The 8,616-nt window shown below is 44.4% G+C and overlaps 1 long non-coding RNA gene across 1 annotated transcript; it reads left to right on the top strand.

Moving 5' to 3' along the window:
* Positions 1–266: 266 nt before the first annotated feature.
* Positions 267–5,931, top strand: LOC131488482 (uncharacterized). The gene is made up of 3 exons (XR_009250227.1): positions 267–496; positions 1,866–1,949; positions 5,424–5,931. It is a non-coding gene; the product is annotated as an uncharacterized LOC131488482 (long non-coding RNA).
* The last annotated feature ends 2,685 nt before the right edge of the window (positions 5,932–8,616 follow it).

Here is an 8,616-nt window from a genome sequence, read left to right as displayed (position 1 = left end):
TCTGTGTCTGGGGAGGTTAAATCGCAGTAAACAGAGGGGATTTAGAAATCGGGATGCAATTAATGTTCTTGACTTGCGTCCCCCTCAGCTCTGGGGACCAAGTGTGGCAAATGGAAAGAGCATGCCTGGGCTTTACTGTGGGGAAAGAAATGGCTTCTGTCATTGGTAGCCCCTCCTCCAGAGGCTCCAAGCCTGCATTGTGACTCAGCATCTTAGGTAATAAAGAAACATGGAGCCCCTCCCCCAGGACTTTTTCCATCTTGAAGGAAGAGAATTCCTGGGAAATACAAAGGAATGAGTCTCTAATCTCCAACAGTGGGAATGCCAAGGACCTTGGCCCAGCAGGGGCAGAAGGGACACATATTATAGGAAGAAGGTGGGCCAGGAAGCCCTGGTCAGTTGCAGATGCCCAGGGCACCTGAGTCAAGTTCTCCTCTGCTCCTGGAGGCTCTTGTGTGCTAGCTAATTCCTTCCCCAAACATCTGCTTGCTGTCAGGTTAGGAAAGACATACTTGCTTTCCACTTTCTCAGGGATGTTGAGAGGATTCGTGAAGGGCTGTAATGAAGGGAACTGGGAGATTCTGGAGACAGATATTGTTTAATTGCTGAAGTTCTGTCTGTGAGTGAGCTCAGATGTGGAGAGCTGACAGCCGCCTGGGGCATGAGCCAAGGTTCTTGGCAGCAAAGGGCAGGCCCCAGGCACAGTCCGGTCCACCTCTGCCACTCTGAAGCATGATGGACATGAACTCCAGCCATCCTCATGTTAGGTTGGTTATATGCAGAAGCGGGGAGAGGGGATGTGGCCCCTCAGTCTTCATGTCTTGGGAGGCCACCTCCAAGACTCCCCAAAGAGAAGAAGAGCTGTTAATAGGAAGAGAGGGTTGACGCTCAGAGAGCAACGTGTGTCTATCACCCTTGCTTCCTTTGCTCAGTGTAGTAAGATTAGACTGGATGATTCCATTTGCCAGTAGTATGTTTAGTTTTTCAGAGTTGTTGCTTCCACTGATGGCTCATTCAATTATGTGGCAGTCATAATCTACTTGTAAGACACATTAGTTTATAAGGGGATATCACATCCTCTATTTTCTTTGATTTCCAACAGTTTGGTGAAATATACCCAACCTGGATAAGGTTAACCTTTGGAACCTCCAAAATGCAATACCTCACACCAGATGCTTTATATCCTCCCCATGTAAATGTAAACAGACTGGCTCAGCATGCAGTTCTCCCCACAATTATTCAGGGACCTGGATCCTCTCTATCTACTTTCTTTTTTTTTTCTTTTCTCTTTCTTTCTTTCTTTCTTTCTTTTCTTTCTTTCTTTCTTTCTTTCTTTCTTTCTTTCTTTCTTTCTTTCTTTTTTAAAGTAAGCTGTATGGTCAATGTGAGGCTTGAACTCAAGACCCCAAGATCAAGGGTCACATGCTCCACCCACAGAGCCAGCCAGATGCCCCTCCATCTTGTTTCTTCTAATTTTGAGAGGGTACCTCATCTGGGTTGCAGCAAGTGGAAAGGGGAAAGCCTATGACCCCTCCTGGTCTGGTCTCAAAACCACACTGGGAATTGGACCCATCACTCCCATCACACTTCACTGTTGAGAACTTTGTCACATCTTCATCAGAGAAGGTGGGGAAAGGTAGGACAGCCTGTCAGCACTGTGTCTTCCTAGAAGAAGGGCAGAGTGAGCCATCAGTGTGTCACACAGAGTGTAGGGATTAGTTCCTTTTTCTATAGTCAACGAAAAAGATAAATAAGGGAGACAAATGGGCTCATTCAAAGGCACACAACTGGCTGAGGGTTAGCATGGGAGCAGTAACACTGGCGTGGTTCCTCAGCCCTTTTCCCTTTCCCTACCATCCTCCCAGGCCGGCAGGGCAGACCCTTTAAAGGAGCACTGCCCTGGAAGACCTGGGACAGATCCTTAACGTCAGTATGTGGAGCCAACAGAGGTAAATGCAAGATAGCACAGACTGTGTCCAACTCCTCTTCCCTACGCTCAGGTGCAGAGACAGAGGTCATAACTGCTCTGCCTCCTGGGTCCCCAGCCCACGGGGAGTGGATGTGTGCAGGCATAGAGAATCCTACATAGTGATAACACCCTCTTAACAGACCATTTCAGGTTGTGGATCTCGGCCACAAGTGTGTTCCTATGCTCATTCCAGGTCCCACTGGCTTCTATTATTCTAGACCACCTTTTGTTTTTGACCGCTTGCTTCCCCAGCATGATCAGTCTATGGAGATTAAGAATTCAGTGGGCAAAGAGGTCCAGACTGCAACAATTATGTTTGGTCATCTCTTGCATCGGCACGCACAGCCACCCCCCCCCCCCACCCCGGCCACCTCCCTCCCACCAAGACTCCTCCAGGAAATCAGTGATTTTGTACCATGTGACTCAGATCTCTCCAAGCATCATCAACCTGTGGGCTCAAGCTTGGGGTTCCTTAAGATTCACACCGAAATCTTGTTCATTCTTGGTTTGGATAACTCCTAAAAATAATCCCGGTTCCTTGTAAAACTGTAACCCCAAAGCCCTTCTGGGAGTCTCTGGAAGTGGGGCAAGGAGTTCCATATGTTCATGTTTCAGGCCCACCCCCTCGGTGGGTCCCTGCCCTTCGAGGTTACAATACTCAGCCCCTGTTGCTCCAGTTTTCTGTGCCTCAACCCTCTGATCTGCCAAGGGTGGGGCCAGAGAAACATTTTTTTGTTTCTCTCCCTGTGGGGAACAACCACAGCAGGGTTTCTTGGGCCCCAGGGGTTGCTAAACCCAGTGAGAGGGCTCTTTGCATTGCGCCTACTTCCCAGAGTGTGGTGTGCCCCCAGGATGACGGGGCGTGGGTAGGTCCAAGCACCAAGGGCTGCATATACCTGTTGACCCTGGACACAGATGCTCATTCACTATGTCCTCTCATCTCACGATGAACTTTTGTGCCCTTCTCTGTAGTTTGGCTCCCTTAGTGCATCCTTCCACTCCTAGTTTGCCAGACAATTCAGTGTGTATCTGATCCCCAGGCACTGACATGATGTAAGCTCTTTTTCTAGGAGGAACTTTAGCTTATAGAGCCCAGGGACTCAGGTGAGGTTACAAAACCTTACTCCTATCTGTATCCAAATCTCAACTCGTCTATTACAATATCAGTGCCACCCCCTCAGGTCTCTGGGCACTGCTCAGATGAACACTTTCCTTTAATGCTTTATTAGTGTTTTAAGGTGCATGACCTTTCAGTCATGGCTATTGCTGTATTTCTGGGTCTTATCCTCAGATACATTAAAAGAAAAAGGAAGTGTTTATGCACAGACCGCATGACTACAGAAATTACCAAGTAGTCGAGACATCAGTTGTTATGGAAAATTATTGAATTGTTCTGTCAATCCCCAAAAGGGCCACCAGAAGAAACTTTCAATCAAGCAAAGCTAAGTTAGACTTCCTGAAATTCAGGGGAGTACCATGTTGATGGTCTTAGCGGTTTCTCAGGGGAGGGAAATCATGGAGGGATATTTTTGGTATTTCAGGGCAAGGGCTAGGTGATTTAGGGCAGCTCTTGCAAATCAGGGAACTAGTTAGTATAGAGCAGAGTTAAAGACATGAGAGCTTTGGACTGGTGACCACACAAAGCAGAGGTTCTCAGTAATTCATCAGAAATTACCCTCAAGTTCTCAGTAATTTCTCAGGACTTGGCTCACCCCACGATTTCCATGCGTGTCCTCCAGGGCAAGATGGGGCTTTCTTCCCTCATCTTTTCCTCCTGTATCCTTTCTTGGAAGGGGATCTTCAGCAAAACAGAGGAAAGAGATAAGGATGGGGTTCATGTAATAACTCATGGAAGTTTATCCTTGAGAAGCAATCACAGTAGCAAAACCAAAGAAAATACCTGTCTTTATGAATGTGAAGGAATGAAAACCCTCTTAGCAATTCCAGGCATTCAGGATTGAATGCTGTCCTCCCCCCCGCCTCACCACCCTCCACATCCCCCACCCCCACTGCCAGATGGATCTGGGTCCTGGGGGGAAATTGGAGAAATGGAACCAAATCAAGGATACTTCCCGTAGGGAAGAAGAGTGAGGAACATAGAGACAGAAAGGCCACCCTGATACCTATAGGCGGCTGATGGGTGACTCAATGGAGAAAGAGGAATATTCTGCTTCATCCTTCAAAGCATCATAGGCCTGTGTGCCTATTCCTTCGCTAGACCGAGGTCCAAGAAGGTGGGTCAGGATTATGACTTCATTGTCATATCCTTCCTGCCGATTAAGGTGACATCCCTTCCGAATAAGGAGTTTTAAAGAGAGTGGATTATGAATCCAACTTTCCCCTGTTTACAGAAGAACAATCAGCCTTCCCGTCAACTGCATCACAGTTGGATATATTTGTTGTTTAGAGGTCCAAAATCTTGGACAAAAACGGCAAAAACGGCTGTACCCTGTCGTATCTATCTTTGTGGTTTAAATCTGGCAGTCGTCGATCTTAGCCGCCCCGTAATCCACCTCTCTTCTGTCCTTCATTAAGTGGCTCCTCAAAATGTCTCTTGCAGTGCAATATCATTATATCATCTTTACAGATACCAGTCTCAGGACCAGTTTGCCCTCTGGCAGTTTCCTTAATTGGTGATTTGGCAACATTGGGTTTTTTTTCTTCCAACCTGCCAGTTTCCTTCATTTAAAGCAAATTCTGTCAAATGAGTAAGTGCCCATAGCACAATTACCAAGCACAAAACGAAACTGCAAATACACATTAGCTTACCAGGGTAGCGCCTGGTATATTAACAAGAAAGAGACAAGCATATGAGATTGACAAGAGAATGGAGCATTTCATTTTTTCATTCTGTTTTATTGCTGCAATATCCCATTTGATGGCCTCCAGCTTTCAGAGCATCAGCTTCCTGCAATGACACTAATGAAGAAATGCTGCTTTTTGTTCATTCTTTAACCAACTGTGTTGCTCTTTAATGGGAATATGGCACTTTCCCCCCATTCATGCAGAGTTATGAGCAGTTGAGTCTCTAGGGGACCTATGATGTGTACAGCACTCTTTTCCCTCTAAGATTTCTCTGATTAGATGGTAAGTACACTTTCTGTCGATAAATTCAACATTCTAGATATTTCAAATTATGGGCAGAAACAGGGATATTTTTCGCGCCTGGAAAAAAATTAAAGAACCCGAGAGGCTTTTTGAATAACATTTCTCTGTGCGATATACTGTTTTAATTATTTCCCAATCATTTTCTTCAGTCTGTTCTTTATGAAGGCACCCGCACTGACAACTATTTTTGTTAATCATTCACACGTAACTGACTTCTAAATAGTTTCTTATTTAAGCAGAAAGTTATTCTGCCATTTTGCCAGAATGTCCACTCAGGGTTGATCTCCCATGGGGCTCATTTAATTTCTTCTCTGTTTTCTTCTCTGGGTTCCTTCCGCTTGCCCAGAAGCATGGAATTTGATCTTATGTCAGTTCTCTGAGACTCCACCATAATTGAAGGCTGGGATTAAGCTGCCGGGACAGTGGAAGCAGTGAGGTGCATGAACTGTTTTCAACTGAGTTTGATCCCCAATCATGAAATGTAACTGAGTCCTAGGTTAGGTCCAAACCAGCTGGGACATGACCTAAAATCACTCACAGAGCAGACCTGCTTCAAGATCCAGGAACGAAGGAAATATCTTCTGCAGAGTAGGAAACAAATTGGATATCCATCCTCCCTCCCCCCAGTTTCGGGAGCATTTCATTTCTGCAGAAGACTGGACAGATTTTGATGTTACCACATAATAAATGAATCTATCACACAGATCATCAGACTGGATAGAAACGGATCGGTATTTCAAGTGAAGCTTCTCATATTCCATCAAAATAGGTGAACAGATTAAGAAATTTCAGTTGTGGGAAAAGAAAAACTGTTACAATGTTTTTAATTTAAAAACTGTATTTTTCAAACATGACTGAAACTGTTGAGTATTTTTTTCATGTTTATTTATTTTTGAGAGAGAGACAGACAGACAGACATGAGTGGGGGAGGGGCAGAGAGAGAGAAAGAGACACAGAATCTAAAGTAGGCTCCAGGCTCTGAGCCGTTAGCATGGAGCCCAACATGGGGCTTGAACTCACAGACGGTGAGATCATGACCTCAGGCAAAGTCCAATGCTCAATCGACTGAGCCACCCAGGCACCCCTGAAACTGTTGAGTATTAATGGCTAACAAAGACTTGCTAACATTGCCATCATGATTACTACTGCCGTTATTAGCCATTCAGACCAACAGTTACTTAGGCACTGTTATAAAAATGGGATGAAAACAATGACAGAATTAAATGACCTAGTCTTTGAATGGAGGCCACTGAGACCACAGGAGAAAGATACATGTAAATAGCTAGCATGTAAATTGCCTAAGCAGGCAATCCAGTGGAAGGGACAGGTAATTCTGACTTAGTGTGCTGGAGAAAGAAGCCATCGGTAAGGCTGGCATTGGCAAAGGGCTGTGGGTAGTGTTGGGTGTTTAGACTGAGGGAAAGGCATAACCAAAGCCATAAGGGCAGGAAAGTGAATCCACATGTCCAGGGAATGATGAGTCACCTGGTGTGCCTGGGGCAGAGGGTTGTAGAGGAACGTGCAGGGAAATAAGCCTGGAGACATAGCTTAGGCTTGGCCTGAATGCCATTCCAGTATTTCCCATCTTAAGGAGGTGCGGTGGTGTATTACAAGGAGTATGGCAGAGTGAGTAAGCCATGAAATTCCAGCTCTGACATGTGATAAACTAGCAAACTTGGGCACCACTTTTTGCATTCCTAAAATGAAGATGATAGTCGTCACCACCTAATGTGAAGGTCAAATACATGTGAAAGAGCTTAACCTAGTTCCAGGTGCAAGGGAATCTCTCAGTAAACGGTAGCTATTGTTACTGTAAGTTCTTTAATAAGATAGATCATCGTAGCAGAGATAAGAATTCATTGGAAATATAAGAAAGGGGAAGAGGAGGGGTACCTGGGTGGCTCAGTCAGTTAAGCATCTGACTCTTGGTTTTGGCTCAGGTCATGGTCTCACAGCTTCATGGGTTCGAGGCCCAAACCAGGCTCTGGGCTAACAGTGCACTCACACTCTCTCTGCTTTTCTCAAAATAAATAAATTAATTTTAAAAATCCAGAAAGGTGAAGAGGGGCACCTGGGTGGCTCAGTGGGTAGAGTATCTGATCCTTGATTTCAGCTCAGGTCATAATCTCATGATTCATGAGATTGAGCCCCTTATGGGGCTCTGTGCTGACATTGCAGAGTCCGCTTGGGATTCTCTCTCTCTCTCTCTCTCTCTCAAAAAAAAAAAAAGTGAAGAAAAAAATTGCTCTGGAAGTTGATATAATGGCCAAGATGTTAAGTTGAAGGAGGGGATAGAGTTAACACAATTTGGTGGCTCGTATAGTGTGAAGGGTGAAGATAAGTGTAATAAATTCAAGTTTCTAGCTTGTATGATCAAGAAGATTGTAAACTAAAATGCTATTACTTGAGAAAAGAACTTCGGAGAAGCGGCACGTTGGGTTACTGGTGCACAAAGGGGACATTCCATTAGTTTCGGACATGATGAGAGTATCCATTTCCTAGAGCTGCCATAACAAAGCCACAAGCTAGGTGGCTTGACACAACAGAGATTTATTGTCTCATACTTCTGCTGGCTAAAATCCAAAATCAAAATATCAGCAGGGTCATGCTGCCTCTGACCCTTCTTTGCCTCTTCCAGATTCTCTTCCTTGTTGGCAGCCCTTCTGTCTCTTGGCTGGTAGCTTCATCGCTTCGATCTCCACCTCCATTGTCACCAGCTCTCTTCTCCCGGTGTGTCTGTGTCCCTTCTCTTCTAAGGACCCCAGACTATTGGAATAAGGACCCACCGTACTCCAGCATGGCCTTTCCTTAACTAAATACATCTACAATGGCCCAATTTCCAAAGAGGTTTACATTTATACATACTGGGGGGTAGGACTTGACTGTATTGGGGGAACTCAGTGTGTAGCCCATAACAGTGACCACATTACCTAGTTTTCCCTTAAGTTGCTTACCCTAAATAGACAAGGAACTTAAAATACCCCTGAAAAGAAAGTGTAGACTGAATTTTGCTTGCAGTAGTAAAAGTAGAAGGGCATAGGAGAAAGTGGGAGAGGCAGCTGAGTTCCGTAGATAGGAATAAGGATTCTGGAGCCAGCCACCTAGAATCACGTAGCTTTGAGCAAGTTACCTAACCTCTCTATGTTTCAGTTTCAAACATGTGAAAAGGGGGTAATGATAGTATACACCCAACAGGGCTTTTATGAAAATTAAATATGTTAATATTTTTTAAACACTCAGGACAGTGCCTAGTACAGAGCAAACAATATGAGTCTGTTAAAATATGACATAGTTTGAATTCTTTGCCAGCAACATTACAAGATAAGACTAAGATGTAGTTGGGTCTAACAAGTTAGCCAAAAAAATTTGAAATTATCAAGAAGACTGTTTGAATTATGAGTTTAAATCTGCTGTCACTAACTGGGAGCCTAGACCATGGTATGTTTTGCGCTTTTAAATCTTAAAAATCTTAAATCTTTTGCTTCTTAAATCTTAAGTAGTGATAATAAGAAGTTATAATAAAAATTATACTTGAAAGC

Source organism: Neofelis nebulosa, chromosome 10, assembly GCF_028018385.1.
Source record: "Neofelis nebulosa isolate mNeoNeb1 chromosome 10, mNeoNeb1.pri, whole genome shotgun sequence".
In the NCBI taxonomy this organism is placed as follows: domain Eukaryota; kingdom Metazoa; phylum Chordata; class Mammalia; order Carnivora; family Felidae; genus Neofelis; species Neofelis nebulosa.
Note: the sequence above shows the minus strand (reverse complement) of the source record. Positions and strands in the feature narration are given on the sequence as shown.